This window comes from Pleurodeles waltl, chromosome 7 (genome assembly GCF_031143425.1).
Source record: "Pleurodeles waltl isolate 20211129_DDA chromosome 7, aPleWal1.hap1.20221129, whole genome shotgun sequence".
Taxonomy (NCBI): Eukaryota; Metazoa; Chordata; class Amphibia; order Caudata; family Salamandridae; genus Pleurodeles; species Pleurodeles waltl.
In genome coordinates this window covers 222839377-222860893 of record NC_090446.1, presented here as the reverse complement: position 1 = coordinate 222860893, position 21517 = coordinate 222839377, and positions in this window count along the sequence as shown.

The following is a 21517-nucleotide window of genomic DNA, read 5'->3' as shown; positions in this document are numbered from 1 at the left end:
TAATCTCCAGAGACATTTGGGGTGATCCCTGGGTTAGCAATGCCTAAACTGGTCACCCCCCTACATATCTTTGGTGAGGTTAATACCAAACCCATTTTTGGGACAGGCTGTCAGCAGCCTATCTCAAATGTTAGGGGTGCAGTAGCTTTACCTGCAGAAAATGCCTGGTAATAGGTAGGGGTGTGCGGGGAGTGCGGAGTTATTCAAAAAACTCCACTAGCCCTGCCAGCGGAGCAGAGCTCACCTGGTGCATGCTGCAGCCTCGTATGGGCTGCACAGCCCAAGCGCAGACAGTCTGTGCTTGCGCTGTGCAGCCCTGAACCGGGCTGCAGCACACACCAGAGCAGAGCCAGAGGGGGGAAGCTGCTTAAGAAGACTTGTCACTGTCGGACGACGAGGAGAGGAGGACCCCCGGGAAGACCAAGGTAAGTCCTTGTCTCTTTCTTTTGTTGTTGTTTGTGCACATTAGTGCACAAAACAGGGACTGAAACAGCAGGTTACACTGCCTATGGCCGTGGCCTGAATTCAGGTCAGGGCTGTAGGCAGTGAAAGCTGCAGTTTCAGTTCTCTCATGCACCGGCCTGTCCCATGTGCACTGCACACAGGACAGGCCGGTGCACAAGAGGCCTGGCAGCTTTCTCTGCCTACGGCCCTCCTGAACGCACCCAGTCTCGGAAGTGGTAAGCAGGGTCAGGACTGGATGACCAGGCTCAACCCTGCTTAGCACTTCAGAGATCAGGTGCATTCAGGACTCCGCGGGTCAAGGAACTTCGCCTCCGTGGAATTCCACAGATTTTTTTTTCAACTCAGAGGAAATCCGCAGAGTTGAACTCCGTCAACTCCGCCATGCCTAGTAATAGGACAGATTTAGTCTTGCAGGTTTGGAGTAAATCAAAGCGTGCGGTCATTGTTGTGAATGGCATCAAGATATGGATTTTTCACATCACAAAAAAGGGTACGAAGAAATTAACAGAACCGCCTCACTTATTCCTTTCATTATGGTTATTATATCAATCAAAAACACTGTAGCTGAATTTAAGATTGAGGACAAATATATCTTAAGAAAATAGGAAAGGTGGCCTAACCCTCCACTTTCTTCAAATGCTCACTTTCAGAAGCTGTGAGAAAGTAGCCTCTTTCTAGCCTTGTTACCCCCACTTTTGGCCTGTTTGGGAGTGTATGTCAGTGTGTTTTCACTGTCTCACTGGGATCCTGCTAGCCAGGGCCCAGTGCTCATAGTTAAAACCCTATGTTTTCAGTATGTTTGTTATGTGTCACTGGGACCCTGCTAGTCAGGACCCCAGTGCTCATAAGTTTGTGGCCTATATGTATGTGCTCCCTGTGTGGTGCCTAACTGTCTCACTGAGGCTCTGCTAACCAGAACCTCAGTGGTTATGCTCTCTCATTTCTTTCAAATTGTCACTAACAGGCTAGTGACCAATTTTACCAATTTACATTGGCTTACTGGAACACCCTTATAATTCCCTAGTATATGGTACTGAGGTACCCAGGGTATTGGGGTTCCAGGAGATCCCTATGGGCTGCAGCATTTCTTTTGCCACCCATAGGGAGCTCTGACAATTCTTACACAGGCCTGCCACTGCAGCCTGAGTGAAATAACGTCCACGTTATTTCACAGCCATTTTTCACTGCACTTAAGTAACTTTTATAAGTCACCTATATGTCTAACCTTTACCTGGTAAAGGTTGGGTGCAAAGTTACTTAGTGTGAGGGCACCCTGGCACTAGCCAAGGTGCCCCCACATTGTTCAGGGCCAATTCCCCGGACTTTGTGAGTGCGGGGACACCATTACACGCGTGCACTACATATAGGTCACTACCTATATGTAGCTTCACAATGGTAACTCCGAATATGGCCATGTAACATGTCTATGATCATGGAATTGCCCCCTCTATGCCATCCTGGCATAGTTGGCACAATCCCATGATCCCAGTGGTCTGTAGCACAGACCCTGGTACTGCCAAACTGCCCTTCCTGGGGTTTCACTGCAGCTGCTGCTGCTGCCAACCCCTCAGACAGGCATCTGCCCTCCTGGGGTCCAGCCAGGCCTGGCCCAGGATGGCAGAACAAAGAACTTCCTCTGAGAGAGGGTGTTACACCCTCTCCCTTTGGAAAATGGTGTGAAGGCAGGGGAGGAGTAGCCTCCCCCAGCCTCTGGAAATGCTTTCTTGGGCACAGATGTGCCCAATTCTGCATAAGCCAGTCTACACCGGTTCAGGGGACCCCTTAGCCCTGCTCTGGCGCGAAACTGGACAAAGGAAAGGGGAGTGACCACTCCCCTGACCTGCACCTCCCCTGGGAGGTGTCCAGAGCTCCTCCAGTGTGCTCCAGACCTCTGCCATCTTGGAAACAGAGGTGCTGCTGGCACACGGGACTGCTCTGAGTGGCCAGTGCCACCAGGTGACGTCAGAGACTCCTTGTGATAGGCTCCTTCAGGTGTTGCTAGCCTATCCTCTCTCCTAAGTAGCCAAACCCTCTTTTCTGGCTATTTAGGGTCTCTGTCTCTGGGGAAACTTTAGATAACGAATGCAAGAGCTCATCCGAGTTCCTCTGCATCTCTCTCTTCACCTTCTGCCAAGGAATCGACTGCTGACCGCGCTGGAAGCCTGCAAACCTGCAACATAGTAGCAAAGACGACTACTGCAACTCTGTAACGCTGATCCTGCCGCCTTCTCAACTGTTTTCCTGGTGGTGCATGCTGTGGGGGTAGTCTGCCTCCTCTCTGCACTAGAGGCTCCGAAGAAATCTCCTGTGGGTCAACGGAATCTTCCCCCTGCAACCGCAGGCACCAAAAAGCTGCATTACCGGTCCCTTGGGTCTCCTCTCAGCACGACGAGCGAGGTCCCTCGAATCCAGCAACTCTGTCCAAGTGACCCCCACAGTCCAGTGACTCTTCAGTCCAAGTTTGGTGGAGGTAAGTCCTTGCCTCACCTCGCCAGACTGCATTGCTGGGAAACGCGACTTTTGCAGCTACTCCGGCCTCCGTGCACTTCCGGCGGAAATCCTTTGTGCACTGTCCAGCCTGGGTCCACGGCACTCTAACCTGCATTGCACGACCTCCTAAGTTGTTCTCCGGCGACGTGGGACTTCTTTGTGCGACTTCGGGTGAGCACCATTTCACGCATCCTTGTAGTGCCTGTTTCTGGCACTTCTCTGGGTGCTACCTGCTACTAAGAGGGTTCCTTGTCTTGCTCGACGTCCCCTCTACCTCCTGGTCCAATTTGCGACCTCCTGGTCCCTCCTGGGCCACAGCAGCATCCAAAAACGCTAACCGCATAATTTGCAGCTAGCAAGGCTTGTTGGCGTTCTTTTGGCGGGAAAACACTTTTGCACAACTCTACAAGGCGAGAGGGATCCGTCCTCCAAAGGGGAAGTCTCTAGCCCTTTGCGTTCCTGCAGAAACCGCAGCTTCTTCTGTCCAGTAGAAGCTTCTTTGCACCCGCAGCTGGCATTTCCTGGGCATCTGCCCATCTCCGACTTGCTTGTGACTTTTGGACTTGGTCCCCTTGTTCCACAGGTACCCCAGATTGGAAATCCAGCGTTGTTGCATTGTAGGTTTGTGTCTTTCCTGCATTATTCCTCTAACACGACCTCTTTGTCCTTAGGGAAACTTTAGTGCACTTTGCACTCACTTTTCAGGGTCTTGGGGAGGGTTATTTTTCTAACTCTCACTATTTTCTAATAGTCCCAGCGGCCCTCTACAAGGTCACATAGGTTTGGGGTCCATTCGTGGTTCGCATTCCACTTTTGGAGTATATGGTTTGTGTTGCCCCTATCCCTATGTGTCCCCATTGCATCCTATTGTAACTATACATTGTTTGCACTGTTTTCTAAGACTATACTGCATATTTTTGCTATTGTGTATATATATCTTGTGTATATTTCCTATCCTCTCACTGAGGGTACACTCTAAGATACTTTGGCATATTGTCATAAAAATAAAGTACCTTTATTTTTAGTATAACTGTGTATTGTGTTTTCTTATGATATTGTGCATATGACACTAGGTGGTACTGTAGTAGCTTCACACGTCTCCTAGTTCAGCCTAAGCTGCTCTGCTAAGCTACCATTATCTATCAGCCTAAGCTGCTAGACACCCTATACACTAATAAGGGATAACTGGGCCTGGTGCAAGGTGCAAGTACCCCTTGGTACTCACTACAAGCCAGTCCAGCCTCCTACATTGGTTGTGCAGCGGTGGGATAAGTGCTTTGAGACTACTTACCACTCTTGTCATTGTACTTTTCATAAGAGAAAAATATACAGAACAAGGTCAGTGTATATACACATAGCTAAAAAGCTTTGCATTTCCTCTTTTCACTCTTTTCTAAGTGCTGAAAAGTACTTCTAAACTTTCTAAAAAGTTCTAAAAAGTTTTAAAAGTTTTTTTCTCTGTCTTTCTAAAAGCTCTGACAAACTTTTTTTTCTCTTTTTCTATCACTTTAACTCTCTCTAAAAATGTCTGGCACAGGCCAAAATGTTGACCTGTCTAAGATTGCATATGATCACCTTAGCTGGAAAGGAGCAAGGAGTCTCTGCATAGAGAGAGGTTTGAGTGTAGGGAAGAATCCTTCCTTAGAACTGTTACTTAACATGCTTAGAGAACAAGATAAGGCTAAAAGTGCCCCATCTGTTGAAAAAGTAGCTAATGGTTCTCAATCTGATCCAGGGACTCCCCCAGGTAAAGGTTCAGGAAAGAAACTTCTTAGCCTTCCCATTACAAGACAGTCTAGCATAGTTGGTACTGAGGTGGAGTCACATCATATAGATGATGTGCTCTCACATTACACTGTCAGACAAGCTGTTAGGGTGCCCTCTGTAAGGGACAGGTCTCCTTCTGTTCATTCCCATCATACCTCTGTATCTAGAAATGTCCCTCCCACCAACCCTGATGACAGATTGTTAGAAAGGGAACTCAATAAGTTGAGGGTGGAACAAACCAGACTGAAGCTTAAAATGCAACAGCTGGATTTGGATAGACAGTCTTTAGAATTAGAGAAGGAAAGACAGAAGTTGGGTTTAGAAACCCATGGTGGCAGCAGCAGTATTCCCCATAGTCATCCTGCAAAAGAGCATGATTCCAGGAATCTGCACAAGATAGTTCCCCCTTATAAGGAGGGGGATGACATTAACAAGTGGTTTGCTGCACTTGAGAGGGCCTGTGTTGTACAGGATGTCCCTCAAAGGCAGTGGGCTGCTATCCTATGGCTATCATTTAGTGGAAAAGGTAGGGATAGGCTCCTTACTGTAAAAGAAAATGAAGCTAATGATTACAAAGTTCTTAAGAATGCACTCCTGGATGGTTATGGCTTAACCACTGAACAGTACAGGATAAAGTTCAGAGAGACCAAAAAGGAGTCTTCACAAGACTGGGTTGATTTCATTGACCATTCAGTGAAGGCCTTGGAGGGGTGGTTACATGGCAGTAAAGTTACTGATTATGACAGCCTGTATAACTTGATCCTGAGAGAGCATATTCTTAATAATTGTGTGTCTGATTTGTTGCACCAGTACTTGGTGGACTCTGATCTGACCTCTCCCCAAGAATTGGGAAAGAAGGCAGACAAATGGGTCAGAACAAGGGTGAACAGAAAAGTTCATACAGGGGGTGACAAAGAGAACACTAAGAAGAAAGATGGTGAAAAATCTCAAGATAGGCATGGGGATAAGGGTAAAACCAAAGATCCCACTACAAATCTTAAACACTCTTCAGGGGGTGGGGATAAAACGAATTCTTCCTCTTCTTCTCAACCTACACAATTTAAAAAGCCTTGGTGCTTTGTGTGTAAAAATAGAGGCCATAGGCCAGGGGATAAGTCCTGTCCAGGTAAACCCCCTGAGCCTACCACCACTAATACATCAAGCTCTAGTGCCCCTAGCAGTAGTGGTACTAGTGGTGGGACTGCTGGCAACAGTCAAGCAAAGGGTGTAGTTGGGTTCACTTATGGGTCCATCATAGAAACTGGGGTAATCAGTCCCAAGACAGTTTCTGTCACACCTAGTGGCATTGGCCTTGCCACACTGGCTGCTTGTCCCCTTACAATGGATAAGTACAGGCAGACAGTTTCAATAAATGGTGTTGAGGCCTTGGCCTACAGGGACACAGGTGCCAGTATCACTTTGGTGACTGAAAACCTAGTGCACCCTGATCAACACATCATTGGACAACAGTATAAGATTATTGATGTCCATAACTCCACTAAGTTTCTTCCCTTAGCTATAATTCAGTTTAGTTGGGGTGGAGTTACTGGCCCTAAGCAGGTGGTGGTATCACCTAGCTTACCTGTAGACTGTCTCTTAGGTAATGACCTAGAGGCCTCAGGTTGGGCTGATGTAGAGTTTTATGCCCATGCAGCCATGCTGGGCATCCCTGAGGAATTGTTCCCTCTCATTTCTACTGAAATGAAAAAGCAAAGGAGAGGAGGCCTGAAAACTCAGGATCCCTCTCCATCAACAGGTAAAAAGGGTATCACAGTATCCCCTAACCACCCTGTCATTCAGGATACCATTCCTGTGGTGGGAGAAACCTCTCCTGGGGTGGCACCTGTTCCAAGGGAAGCATCAGCTGGCAAAGCTGTACTCCCTGAGGTGGAAGTACCTCTCTGTGGGATAACTAACATTGGTGACAAAAAGACCATTTTAGTTAACATGGAGCATCCCTCCAACCCTCCCAGAGAAACTTTAGTGCAGAAACCCTGCACTGCCTCACAACACTTAGGACAGCATCCCTGCCCTAGAGTGGAGCTCATAGGACAGCATCCCTGTCCTGCTCCAACCCAAGAGAAACAGCATTCCTGTTCTCTCTTCCAGCCATATGGACAAAGTTTTTGCCCAGCTATGGCTTTTCTGAGACAGCATCCCTGTCTGGCATTTCCATCACTACAAATAGGTTCAGTGGACAATTCCCACTGCTCTAAACTAAAACTTACTGATAGAAACTCTGAAAATTCATCTTCACATTGTTGCTTAGCTAAAAAAACTTCAAACAGGGTGGTTTACATCCCCACAGGGAAGTAACCATATAGTGGATGATAAAGGGAGTAACCAGTCTATTGCAGAGCTACTCTCTACTTATCACCACTTAGACAATAAAGTCTCAACTGGCCAAGGTTAGCCTTATTGTCCTTCGTTTGGGGGGGGTTGTGTGAGAAAGTAGCCTCTTTCTAGCCTTGTTACCCCCACTTTTGGCCTGTTTGTGAGTGTATGTCAGGGTGTTTTCACTGTCTGACTGGGATCCTGCTAGCCAGGGCCCAGTGCTCATTGTGAAAACCCTATGTTTTCAGTATGTTTGTTATGTGTCACTGGGACCCTGCTAGTCAGGACCCCAGTGCTCATAAGTTTGTGGCCGATATGTATGTGTTCCCTGTGTGGTGCCTAACTGTCTCACTGAGGCTCTGCTAACCAGAACCTCATTGGTTATGCTCTCTCATTTCTTTCAAATTGTCACTAACAGGCTAGTGACCAATTTTACCAATTTACATTGGCTTACTGGAACACCCTTATAATTCCCTAGTATGTTGGTACTGAGGTACCCAGGGTATTGGGGTTCCAGGAGATCCCTATGGGCTGCAGCATTTCTTTTGCCACCCATAGGGAGCTCTGACAATTCTTACACAGGCCTGCCACTGCAGCCTGAGTGAAATAACGTCCACGTTATATCACAGCCATTTTTCACTGCACTTAAGTAACTTATAAGTCACCTATATGTCTAACCTTTACCTGGTAAAGGTTAGGTGCAAAGTTACTTAGTGTGAGGGCACCCTGGCACTAGCCAAGGTGCCCCCACATTGTTCAGGGCCAATTCCCCGGACTTTGTGAGTGCGGGGACACCATTACACGCGTGCACTACATATAGGTCACTACCTATATGTAGCTTCACAATGGTAACTCCGAATATGGCCATGTAACATGTCTATGATCATGGAATTGCCCCCTCTATGCCATCCTGGCATAGTTGGCACAATCCCATGATCCCAGTGGTCTGTAGCACAGACCCTGGTACTGCCAAACTGCCCTTCCTGGGGTTTCACTGCAGCTGCTGCTGCTGCCAACCCCTCAGACAGGCATCTGCCCTCCTGGGGTCCAGCCAGGCCTGGCCCAGGATGGCAGAACAAAGAACTTCCTCTGAGAGAGGGTGTTACACCCTCTCCCTTTGGAAAATGGTGTGAAGGCAGGGGAGGAGTAGCCTCCCCCAGCCTCTGGAAATGCTTTCTTGGGCACAGATGTGCCCAATTCTGCATAAGCCAGTCTACACCGGTTCAGGGGACCCCTTAACCCTGCTCTGGCGCGAAACTGGACAAAGGAAAGGGGAGTGACCACTCCCCTGACCTGCACCTCCCCTGGGAGGTGTCCAGAGCTCCTCCAGTGTGCTCCAGACCTCTGCCATCTTGGAAACAGAGGTGCTGCTGGCACACGGGACTGCTCTGAGTGGCCAGTGCCACCAGGTGACGTCAGAGACTCCTTGTGATAGGCTCCTTCAGGTGTTGCTAGCCTATCCTCTCTCCTAAGTAGCCAAACCCTCTTTTCTGGCTATTTAGGGTCTCGGTCTCTGGGGAAACTTTAGATAACAAATGCAAGAGCTCATCCGAGTTCCTCTGCATCTCTCTCTTCACCTTCTGCCAAGGAATCGACTGCTGACCGCGCTGGAAGCCTCCAAACCTGCAACATAGTAGCAAAGACGACTACTGCAACTCTGTAACGCTGATCCTGCCGCCTTCTCGACTGTTTTCCTGGTGGTGCATGCTGTGGGGGTAGTCTGCCTCCTCTCTGCACTAGAAGCTCCGAAGAAATCTCCCGTGGGTCGACGGAATCTTCCCCCTGCAACCGCAGGCACCAAAAAGCTGCATTACCGGTCCCTTGGGTCTCCTCTCAGCACGACGAGCGAGGTCCCTCGAATCCAGCAACTCTGTCCAAGTGACCCCCACAGTCCAGTGACTCTTCAGTCCAAGTTTGGTGGAGGTAAGTCCTTGCCTCACCTCGCTAGACTGCATTGCTGGGAACCGTGACTTTTGCAGCTACTCCGGCCTCCGTGCACTTCCGGCGGAAATCCTTTGTGCACTGTCCAGCCTAGGTCCACAGCGCTCTAACCTGCATTGCACGACCTCCTAAGTTGTTCTCCGGCGACGTGGGACTTCTTTGTGCGACTTCGGGTGAGCACCGTTTCACGCATCCTTGTAGTGCCTATTTTTGGCACTTCTCTGGGTGCTACCTGCTGCTAAGAGGGCTCCTTGTCTTGCTCGATGTCCCCTCTACTTCCTGGTCCAATTTGCGACCTCCTGGTCCCTCCTGGGCCACAGCAGCATCCAAAAACGGTAACCGCACAATTTGCAGCTAGCAAGGCTTGTTGGCGTTCCTTCGGCGGGAAAACACTTTTGCACGACTCTACAAGGCAAGAGGAATCCGTCCTCCAAAGGGGAAGTCTCTAGCCCTTTGCGTTCCTGCAGAAACTGCAGCTTCTTCTGTCCAGTAGAAGCTTCTTTGCACCCACAGCTGGCATTTCCTGGGCATCTGCCCATCTCCGACTTGCTTGTGACTTTTGGACTTGGTCCCCTTGTTCCACAGGTACCCCAGATTGGAAATCCAGCGTTGTTGCATTGTTGGTTTGTGTCTTTCCTGCATTATTCCTCTAACACGACTTCTTTGTCCTTAGGGAAACTTTAGTGCACTTTGCACTCACTTTTCAGGGTCTTGGGGAGGGTTATTTTTCTAACTCTCACTATTTTCTAATAGTCCCAGCGACCTTCTACAAGGTCACATAGGTTTGGGGTCCATTCGTGGTTCTCATTCCACTTTTGGAGTATATGGTTTGTGTTGCCCCTATCCCTATGTGCCCCCATTGCATCCTATTGTAACTATACAGTGTTTGCACTGTTTTCTAAGACTATACTGCATATTTTTGCTATTGTGTATATATATATCTTGTGTATATTTCCTATCCTCTCACTGAGGGTACACTCTAAGATACTTTGGCATATTGTCATAAAAATAAAGTACCTTTATTTTTAGTATAACTGTGTATTGTGTTTTCTTATGATATTGTGCATATGACACTAGGTGGTACTGTAGTAGCTTCACACGTCTCCTAGTTCAGCCTAAGCTGCTCTGCTAAGCTACCATTATCTATCAGCCTAAGCTGCTAGACACCCTATACACTAATAAGGGATAACTGGGCCTGGTGCAAGGTGCAAGTACCCCTTGGTACTCACTACAAGCCAGTCCAGCCTCCTACAGAAGCTGATTGTGCAGAGTACATAGATTTCTGAGAGACCAGCTTTCCTGTCTTATCCTTTGTATTGTGGCAGCTAGCCACTAGGGGCTGAAATGTATCTGTGTGGGCAATCTACACATTTCAGGAAAACCCTACCCCAGTCTGGCTGGTTAGAATTTGTAGCTTTTGCAATGCATTAACAATAATTGCACTATTGCCCACGTGTCATTGAGTAGAAGTATAAGTTGGAGGCCAGCTCCAGCACTATCAAGATGTATAGCATCCTCAGTCCCCCATGGACGTTGCTACAGTAAGACTTGCACTCTTGGAACTGTGAGATGCCTTTCCCCCTTACTAGGGCTAAAACTTCAGGAGACATGCTCACTTCTGTTAGCCTCCACTGCTTTATTATGAATTAAATGTGTCAAGGACCCTATCAGTGCTAAACGTCTAGGACTGTTGTCACCATTTCAACCAGGCAATCACCCGTCAACTGGACTGCTTCCTTTGGTATCATTACTGTAGTGTCTTGCATGATTTCGAACAGAACCTCCCTGGCTCCCCAAGGACTCAGTATCAGTATGGCCTAATCGCTAGAATAAAATGTAATGAACCTTGTTTTAGAATGTTGGAGTTTAAAGGTACACAAAGAGAAATAAAGACGTTTGATTTACAGCTCCATGTGTGGCCTGGTCATTCAGCAGGTTCCAGACTGGGGAAGAGGCTACAACTCGTGATGAGATAGGGGACAAATAGCCCAAAGGAAAAAGTGCTCTCCTGGAGAGTTTGTCATGGTCTAAGCAATCTGCTCGTGCGTGCCACATGTGCTCTTGTTAAAGTGCTGAGTCAACGGTTAGTGTATGTGGCTTCAAAGCGCAACTCCAGCTGCTGTGAAGCGTGGGAATGGAAAGAGAGCTTCAAAGAAAACTCTACGCATTGAAACTACAACAAAGATCCTGCAAAAAGGTACTGCGCTGCCACACAAAATTAAGTTCTACAATATACAGGGCATTAACGCTGAAGGCAAATTTATCCACGCTTACAAAGTGCAGTTAAAGACAATCATAATTTGCTATATATCATTACAAATAATCGCGCTGGTTGGTAAAATACGTAAAAAGGAAGCATACTATTACTCTTACCTGAGTCTTGATAAGTGGATCATTACCACCTCAGCAATGGGGGGAGACCTAAGAAGAAGCATTTGGGTTGTGCTTACTGAGCTGTCCAATACCTGAAGTGGCACACCACCAAAGCTGCCAGGTGGAAGCTCAGAACAACTCCAGAGGTCTCCATGAGTGACGGGCACAGATGAAGACCAGAAGAAGGTAAAAACTTATAGACTGTCCTGCAAGACCCGGAGACTTAACTATCGTCGGGCCTCAGTGATGATGCAGATTCCCAGGGACAGTCAACAGCATCTGATAAAGCTCCACCCTCACTGTCGGACCCTCCTATGAACACTTATAAAGCTGGCAACTTCTTCAAGCAACCACCACCATTCGACATTGACAAAAAGCTAAATATTGCTGATAGGTGGACTGCTGGGATAGAGTACTTTGAAGTTTTAATTGATCCATTTGAAGAGACTGACAATAGGAAGATTATCAAATATCTCCAAAAACTCACTGGTGATGGTGTGAAAGAAGTCATAAAGAAAATGCCAAGAACTGATGAAGAAGTCAAATACCGTCAGATTAAGAATGCGTTAAATCTCAATAATCCAGTACCAAATGTTGACTGTGAACAATATGTTTTTAGTAAAGAAGTGAAGAAGAGTTGTGGAAACAATCGATGAATTTGTGGAAAGGCTCAACACACTCATCAAACACTGCAAGTTGAATGCATTTAATGATAAAGAAGCCACAAGGCTTAGAGTGATCGATGGATGCTTCTCCGATTTATTCAGGCAATGAATGCTCAGAGAAACTCTCAGTCTAGAGCAAGTGCTCATGGCTACCATAGCTGAGGAACATGCTGAGAGACAAGCTGCCGACATAAAGGCTGGAGGTACCCATAGTGAGTCAGTCGTGAGTGTGAAAAGTAATTCGAAACAAAATACTGAAAGACATAAAGTGATGTCCGCATGTAAAAAGAAGTGATGTTTCAGATGTGGTATTCCATTTTCACATAAAGAAAAGTGTTCCGCCATATGTCAGATATCTAAAGCCTGTGGTAAAGAGAACTGTTTTGTGAGCATCTGCAGAGGGAAGGAAAAAACAAGTATGTCCTTGCACGAAGACAAAATTGCCACCAGAACATTTGATGTATGCCCACTAAGCCAAGCGAAGACATCAGTTGAGGCAAGTAGATACTAAACCATTTTCACATGAAGGGAAGAGTCCCACCATTGGTCAGATATCCGAAGGCTGTGGTAAAGAGAACCATTTTGTGAGGATGTGCAGAGCAAAGGAAAAATCAAATATATCATGGTCCGTCAACAAAATGGCCACCAGAACATTCCAGAAGCAACATTTGATGCGCACCCACAACAGCCACAAAGTCAAGTGACAACATTGGTTTGGGCAGGTAGATACTGAACCAAGTCGATCGTCTTCTAATGTATAGTCAAGCAGTTTTTAAGCCTCAATAATAAGTGAAAGAGAAGAAAGCAATAGCTCCATCACTCTCTCTTGTTTTTTAGCCCCCATTTACAAAAAAGGAGAAGTAGGATCTCAGGTACACAGAATTGGAGACTTTGTACGGCAGCTACCAAGCTGCAATTTCACAGTGCCTGGTCCATATCCTCTTGCAACCATCAACATGAGAAAACTCTTGTATGCACTGGTGCTTCTCCTTTTATAAATTGCTTTATTTTGTAATAATTGAACATGAGTTTGAGAATTCTTTGTGTTCTCACACATCAGTATGCCCTGTCTTATAAAATTGCTCCCATACTTTCCACATCTCAACCCTCTTACTTGAGGGGCAGCTACTATCCAGTTTATTCATTGAGCAGAGATAACCTATTCCATATAAATTGAGGGTATGGAGCTTACCCATTTCAAACAGATCTCTGTTCATGCAAGAAGAATTATTACTAATAATAATGATGCCTGCTTTATCATAACTTTGGCGAAGACTCAACGACATCTAGCATCCCGAAATTCACCAGTGCAACGATTGCCTCTATTTCTTTCCCAAACAATTCGGTTAGGGCTTTACCCACTTCTTGTCAGAAGATCTCAGCTGTGAGACACTGCCAGAACAAATGGACTTCATCTGCCCTCTCCATACCACATCTCAGGCAAGCCTTCGTTTCCTGACCGCCTAGGCTTGTTAACTTCTTTGGCATCCAATATGCCCTGTGCACTGTAATTAGATGTTTTTTTTTTTCCTGAGACGTGCTAATTTTACAGTAGACAATAAAATAGACATCGATACTTGCCATAAATTTGTCAACTCGTATGTCAGGGAAGGTCCCTCTTCCATATTTCTTCTGGCAAGGTAAAATCTCCATCCCCACCTTGAATTAACATCATGTACCATTTGGAAAGTTCTCTTCTTTGAGGGAGACAACCTTATAATTTTACTTCCTATTCCCTACTGCCTATTCTGTCTTTGCGCAGTCCATGTGCCCAGCTTGCCAATTTATAAGACTTAAATTTAGACAGTCTCTCGGATAAATAATCCCAAGAAATTAAGGAGCTCTCTACAATCATTTGCCTCCTTTTATTGATGCCCACATCAATTAACAGACCTGCTAACTTATTTTGTGGACACTCTAGAGTTACAGGTGAATCCTAAATTGGTGTGAGATCACTGTAATTGGGTATTCCCAAGAACCATCTAAACTGAAACCAGATGAGTAGACAGCGGTGTGAGTTGTGCTCAGCCACAGCAGTGCTGAACTCAGTGCCACCATGTTGATTACAACTCAGCTTTCCATGGTGCTTACCCTACCATGGAAAGGGTGGTGGAAAGCCAGAGGTGGGCCAAGGGGGGGGGGCCCTGCACTGCCCATGCAGATTGCATGGACAGTGCAGGGACCCCGCTGCCAAGCCTCATTAGAATGTGCACTGGTTGCTTTGCAGACTGTGTGCATTCCGAGAGTGCTGGTGTGCTATGGTATTGCCGTCGGCTTTAGGGAGCTGAGACCAATACCGTAGCACTGTTTCCACCAGGCTGACCGGCGGGAACGTCATAATAAAATGTTCCCGCCGGTCAGCCCAGCGCAAACTTTGTAATACGACTGACGGTTGCATCCTCCTGGCGGCATTGGCGGCCTTGTGGGGGGACCCCCACTGTCATAATAAACCCTTTAGTTTTGGTATGTCAACAGCTGAAGAACTTTTCCAAGACATCATAGGATGCATCATACAACCTGTTGTAAATGCATTTAACTATTGCAATAACATATTGGTTTTTGGATCTACCCAGAAGGAACTTGTTAAACCCATCACACAAGTATGCCAATTACTCAGTGAAGCAGATTTGACTTTCAATGCAGACAAGTGTGAGTTCAATAAAACAAAGTTCTTTGGCTACATATTTTCTTATGGGGGCATGACGCCTGATCCTGCAAAAGTACAAGCTTTAACAAATGCTGGACCCTCACAAGATGTTTCAATGGTACATTCTTTTATTGGAGTGGCCAACTACTGTTCACAATACATAAAGGACTTTGCCACTGACAGTGCTCCACTACAAAAGATAACCAAGAAAAACGTTTCTTTTAAATGGTCAAGAGAATGTGAAAAGAGTTTCAAGAAAATCAAACATCCCATAGAAAATGATACACAAATGGCATACTTCAATCCAAAGCTCCATACCGAGATTGTAGCTGACGATAGTCCCATTTGGTGAGCTCTATACTTGCACAGCATAGTGGACGCCCAAATGCAAGACGACATATTGGGGCATACGGTAGTAGAAGTTTATCTCAAACAGAACATGCTGTCTATCTTCAAATTGAATGATGGGGACTACAATTGCAAGGCTATGATTCTACAATTGTGCGTCAGCCTGGAAAGGATCAAAATCCTGCTGAATACTTTTCAAGAGTGCCTATTCAAGGTCATAGCACTCCTTTCAGAATGGCTGAGGCCTACATCAATTTGATTGTCAAATCAAGTACACCACCTTTTGTATTATTAGCCCGGATTGCCACTGCTACGACTCATGAAAGTTATCTATTAAAGTTAAGAGACATAATTATACATCAGTCTTGGAACAGACATGATCAACCTCTAGGTAATGATGATGATATCAAAATTACAAGAATGTCAAGGATGACCAGGACATTGTGTTGTGTCGTTGCTATGAATAGATCTCTTCAAGATCAAGTTTGGTTTCCATACCTAGATGAAAGAGTTAAAAGGGAGCTCAAAGCCTGTCACATATATAATTGCCTATCCACTAAAGTCACTCAACATCAGCTAAACATGTCAAAACTCCCCGGGCATGCATGGGAGAGTGTACCCATTGATTTCTTTGGTCCACTTGACAATGGACATCATTTAATGGAGATAATAGATGAATATTCATGTTTTCTATTGGTTGTGGATCTCTCATCCATGACAAATGAACGTGTTATCAAGAAACTTGATGGCATATTAGCAACATGGGAATTGCCCGCCATTGTGAAGTCGGACAATGGTCCAATCTTTAATAGCCATGAATTTAATATAGGCCAGTGGACTGGTTGACCATTTTGTGGGTACGCTAAAGAAAGCAGTGCAGCTTGCAACTTTTGAGAAGCTCAGTTTAAAAACAGTGCTGAACTCTACAAGCTTATCGTTCAACACCTCACTCAACCACAGAGGAAAGTCCTGAAACTTTCATGATAAAATATTTTATTGAACTTTATGATAGGACAATAGATCAAATCAAAAAGCACTGAAAGAGGTACATTGAATTTTACAATATAATATTAATATAATAATTGTGCCTGAATACTGACAATTCCAGTTTAATAATAACTAATTTTGAAAAATAAAAGAGGGGAAATCAATAAATATCACCTCTACGAGTATATTATACTAGAGCTACTCAATATAATCTTAAAGACTATTCATATTACATAATATAGAATATATTAATAGTACTTCTTTATAAATATATTGCTATATAATTATCAATCAGTTTCCATAATGATTGATAGGAGATGTATTGTGAACAACACCCATCCTAGTCAGATCAGCTCTTTTTCTGGTATAAATTATCCATGACTATATGAATGGATTGATAATAATGAAGTGTTTTCCACTTGGCAGCATTTGATTTTACAGCAGCAGATAGTAAGAAATCAAAGAGTTTGTTATTCGAATATGACAGTTTTTTAAAAGTAAAATTTATTTACAAATCAGCATATTATATGAAATTTCACCTGAGAAATGAAAAGTTTTCGTAATAACATCCTAAACCTCATTGCAAAAATTAGCAGCAATATTACATTCATAGAGCATATGTTTTAAAGAGCCTTAATGCCAAGCCAACAGCTATGAGAATTTAGTAGTTTTGCATAGCGCCTTAAGGGAGCGGAGGCCAATACCATAGCACTGTTCCCGCCGGTCGGCCCCAGCGGAATTTAGTAATACAATGTTCCAGCCTGTCAGCCCGGCGGGAACATTGTAACCTGAGGGACTCTGCCAGCATGGTGGTGGTGTCTTCCCTGCTGCATTGGTTGCCCCATGGTGGGACACCTATGTCGTAATGAGAGCTATCGTAAGTAATGCCGGTAACAGAATCAGTGACTTTAAACTTTGTTCAATGAGAAGCCATTAAGGTGCTTTATTGAAATCTGTATTATTAAACCAAAAAGTGCTTTGTTTTAAAATAAATGTTTTATGATGATTAAAGAAGTCTGGTAAACCAAAACCACCATTACACTTTGTAATTATTAATTTGTATAACATATACGAGGGGGTTTACTATTCCAAATACATTTAACTATAAGTTTACCCAAATATTTATAAAACTTAAGTGGGGGTTAAGTGGGAATCATAGAAAGGAGATGAATATTTTTGGAGCAATAACCATTTAAATAGAATCAACTTTGCCCCACCAGGATAAGTGTAAAGTAGACCATTTATTAAATTTGTCTTTGATATGATTAAGAATCTATTCTCAATAAAATGTAATTGTTTAATGGTATGAGAAAATAGTATACCAAGATCTTTTAGCTTTTCCTTTTGCCATATTATTTCATTATCAGGGGTACAACACTTATTTAAAGGAAAACATTCTGTCTTCTAGTGTTTAAAGTGTAACTTGAAATTTGGGAGTATGTTTGAATTAGTTTTAACAAAGGAGGAACTGAAGAATCAGGATTACTAATGTTCAGTAAGTCATAATCAGCATATACGTTTTTACATCAACATCATTAGAAGTAATACCTTTTATTTCCACAAATTTCTGATGGCAATGAGTAAAAGTTCAATAGCAAGCAGAAAGTAAAGGTGATAAGTTTGCAACTTTAACAAGTGCCTCTAAAAAGAAACAAAAATGTTAGAGAGTTGGCCATTAATGACAGATGGACCAGAATAGAGTGCTGAAATCATGCGAATATAGAAATTTCCAAAATGAAAGGTAGAGAACGTACAAAATAGATACTTTGAGAGTACTTTGTTAAACGCTTTTTCGGCATCTTATGCTAGGACACCAGAGGGTAGAAATAAGATGGCACAGCCTCAATTACATGGAATAATAATCTAATTTTATTTACAGAATGTCTATGTTTCATGAAACCAGTTTGATCAATGTGAACAATACTGCCAAGCACAGAAGTCAATCTGGTTGCAATAATTTTTGCATAAAGTTTAAAATGTTAATTAATTAAAGACAAAGGACTGTAATTCAAAACAATAGTGGGATATTTATTAGGTTTTATAACAGCTATAATAAAAGTTTCAGTAAAGGATCCTGAAGATGCTCCTGAAATACTAAAGTGAGTAAATATTTAAGTAAGTCAGATAGTAGGTAAGGAGAACATTATTTATAAAATATAGCAGGCATGCCATCTGGTCTTGGTGATTTACCCAGTTAAAGAGATTTAATAAATACATTAATATTAATTTCTTCTAAAGAACTTGGTACATCCAATTTATCTGTTTCTGATTGAGTCATTTTAGGTAAAACACAAATTTGCAAAAAATTGTCAATATTACACATATCTGTAGCCGGGGGAATATTGTATAAATTTGAAAAGTATTTAAACAATTCATTAACTATTTCTTCACAAGACAATGCTAGTTTAACATTTAGGAATTACATTAATCTTAATACAAATTTAGTTTGCCAAAAGTCGTCCAGATCTATTAGCTTTGAAGTAAAATGTGGCCTTATTATTTGAAATTTATACGCCAGCTCTTTTGACTAACAAGGAGTCTAACTCATATCAAACTTTCTGTAATTGTATTTTGCATTTATTATCATTAGATGTGATAAATAGTTTTTCATGTTTTGCCATTTGTTTATCTAATTCTTTAAATTTAATGTTAAATGTGTTGTTATCATATGCCATAATTGATGTTGTTACCCCTCTGACATATGCTCAAATGTATCCCAATGATTTATAAGTGAAGTAGATTATTCTGGAATGAAAAATAATAATCATGTGATCATGCAATACTGACAAAAGTTTTGGTTTATTTTTGTCAGTATGAACAATATTCATAGTCATACGCCAGCGGGAGTGGGATTGGTGTGTTGAGTTCAAGTTGTAAAACACCTGAAATAAATGCATGGTCAGAAATATCAATATTATGAATTATAGAATCAGAAATTGATTGGATTAAATGATGGGAAATGTATAAATAATCAGTTTGAGAATAGAAATTATGAGGGTTGAAGAAAAATGAAAACTGTTGCTCCTTTAGGTGATGTAGATGCCAAATATTTATCAATATGGTTGATTTAAAAGAAGATTTGAAAGTGAGAAAAGCTTTAGGGGAAGATATTCGGTTTGAGAACATCTATCCAATGAGGGTTCACTTATTAAGTTAAAGTCTCAACCAATAAATAGTGCTACATTACCTAATTAAATCATTTCAGAGGTAAAGAGAGACCAAAACTTAGGATCATAATTTGTAGGACCATATAAGTTAATTAGATGAAAAACTGTATTATCAATTTTAATTTTAGCTATGATATAACAACCATCTGTATCTGAACATTTGCATAGTATTTGAATATTTAGCTTTTCTGCATAAAGGATAGCAACACATTTTTGTTAACTGTAGGAAAAGAAACAATATTAACAGACCATTTTTATTCATATATGATAAAACAGCGTCACCTATATGTGTCTCTTGAAGTAGACAAATATCTTCATTATGTCTTGCTAAATAATCTAAAACTTTAGTTCTTTTAACAGGGTGTCTTAAACCTTTAGCATCAAAAGAAACAATCTGAATTTTATTAACATTATCCATATTCAGTCAAAAGAACTTATCAGAAGCTTATCGGAAACATATCAGGAGATGGCCATCTTGTTTTGGGCACTCACGTGATTCCAAAAGTCCTGAAACATTGATGTTTGGGAGAGCAATGTCAACCAAGATACCCCAATGATCCACAGACAGGTCAACCAAGATACCCCAATGATCCACAGAAAAAGATACTAATGACAACTTGATTGATACTTGGTTCAAAAACAAAAAATGAAAATGTATTCAGGCAGGAGGAGACATGAAACAAACCTCTCATTCCAAAAGGGAGATGTGGTGATCGCTTGACAGCTACGGAAAATAAAATCTAATGCTCCTTATGATGCTGAACCTTTTCAAGCAGTACCTACCAAAATACACATGGTGACTGCCTGCTGACCAGGGAAATTTGTTATCATGGACTCTTCTCAATTCCGACCTGTGTTTCATTGGTCTTCAGCTCAAGATTGTGAAAGAAAGATTGACTGTAAATGCTCAATTACTGTTGCTGATTCCTTATCAACATTGGCAATCTCCAACATTGAGGACGACCATTTAAAGCTTCTAGCAAACATATGGGGTCAACAGATCAAAGCACCAAGAAGATTAATTAAAGAGAAACATAGCTGTACACTGTGAGAGAACAGGGCTGATTGCAGAGGCCCCCTAACTTTTTGCCCCCATTTTCTACTTTTTGCTGGTGTTTTCCTGACTCCGATGGTGCCCTGGGTACTGCTAACCAGTCCCAAGGCCTGTGCTCTGTGTAAAATCAGTATGCAAATTAGGCTAATTATAATTGGCTAAGTCACCCTACCTATAAGTCCCTAGTATATGGTAGGGCACATAGGTTTAGGGACCTCAGCATAGGTAGTGCACCCATAGGTGCACTGCTGAGGTGCCCAGTGTCATTTTAAAGCCTTGCTGTCTGCTTTTAAATTAAAGTTATATGCAAATGCGACTTTGGAATTAAAAGTAGCTCCAAAGTCTTAAACTGCCTTATTTTTACATATAAAAGTCACCCCTGAGGTGTGCCCTATGTGCCCCTAGGGCTGGGTGCCATGTAACTATAAGCAGAGACCTAATAAAATTAGTTTTATAAGCCCTGGTGAGGTAAAACAGCCAAATTCATTTTTCCCTCATTGTAGTGAGTGGCCTCCATAGGCTAGAATGGGGAGACTTTATTTTAATTTTTAAAGTCCCCTTAAGTAACAGATACCAAAAGTTTGGTATCAAATTAATTGTTATAATAAATCCCACAACTTCCAGTTGTTGGATTTAATATAACTTGTTCAGGTAAAGAGTTTTAAACTTTACCTGAAAAGTTGCCAACTTCAGCCCTGCAGTGTTTTTGCTGCTGTGCTCTGATTGGCCAGCCTCTGGCCAGGCTGCCTTGATGTGGTGTGAAGTGGCCTGGCTCCACACAAAGAGATGTGCCTGTGGGAGGAGATCTCCCCTCAGCAGATGGTGAAGCAGGAAGGGGGAGGGCTGCCAAACTGTTCTTCAAAGGCAGAGAAGGACATTTGGAGCAACCCAGCAACACCCTCACATCCTGCAAACCCAGACAATTAGGTGCCCCCTTGATTAGATTAGGAGAGGGCAGGAGAGGGGTGTGTTTAGGATTTCTAGCCACACCAGTGGGTGGGTTTAGCCAGATGTAACCTCCAAAAATTATTTTCAGCCATGATGGATTTTTGAGGAATGTTGCTCCCTGGGATTCATTTTTGCCACACTTCCCAGGAAGTGGTCATCACAGGGGGAAGGACCCTGCACCTAATTGGAGAACCAGGACCCCCCTGTTTTTCACCCAGGAGCAAGGATAAAACTGGCAGACCTGCACCCACACCTCAGATCCCTATCAGATTCCAACAAGGAGAAGAAGGACTGCCCTGCTGGACCCCTGACCTGCACCTGGACACTGCAC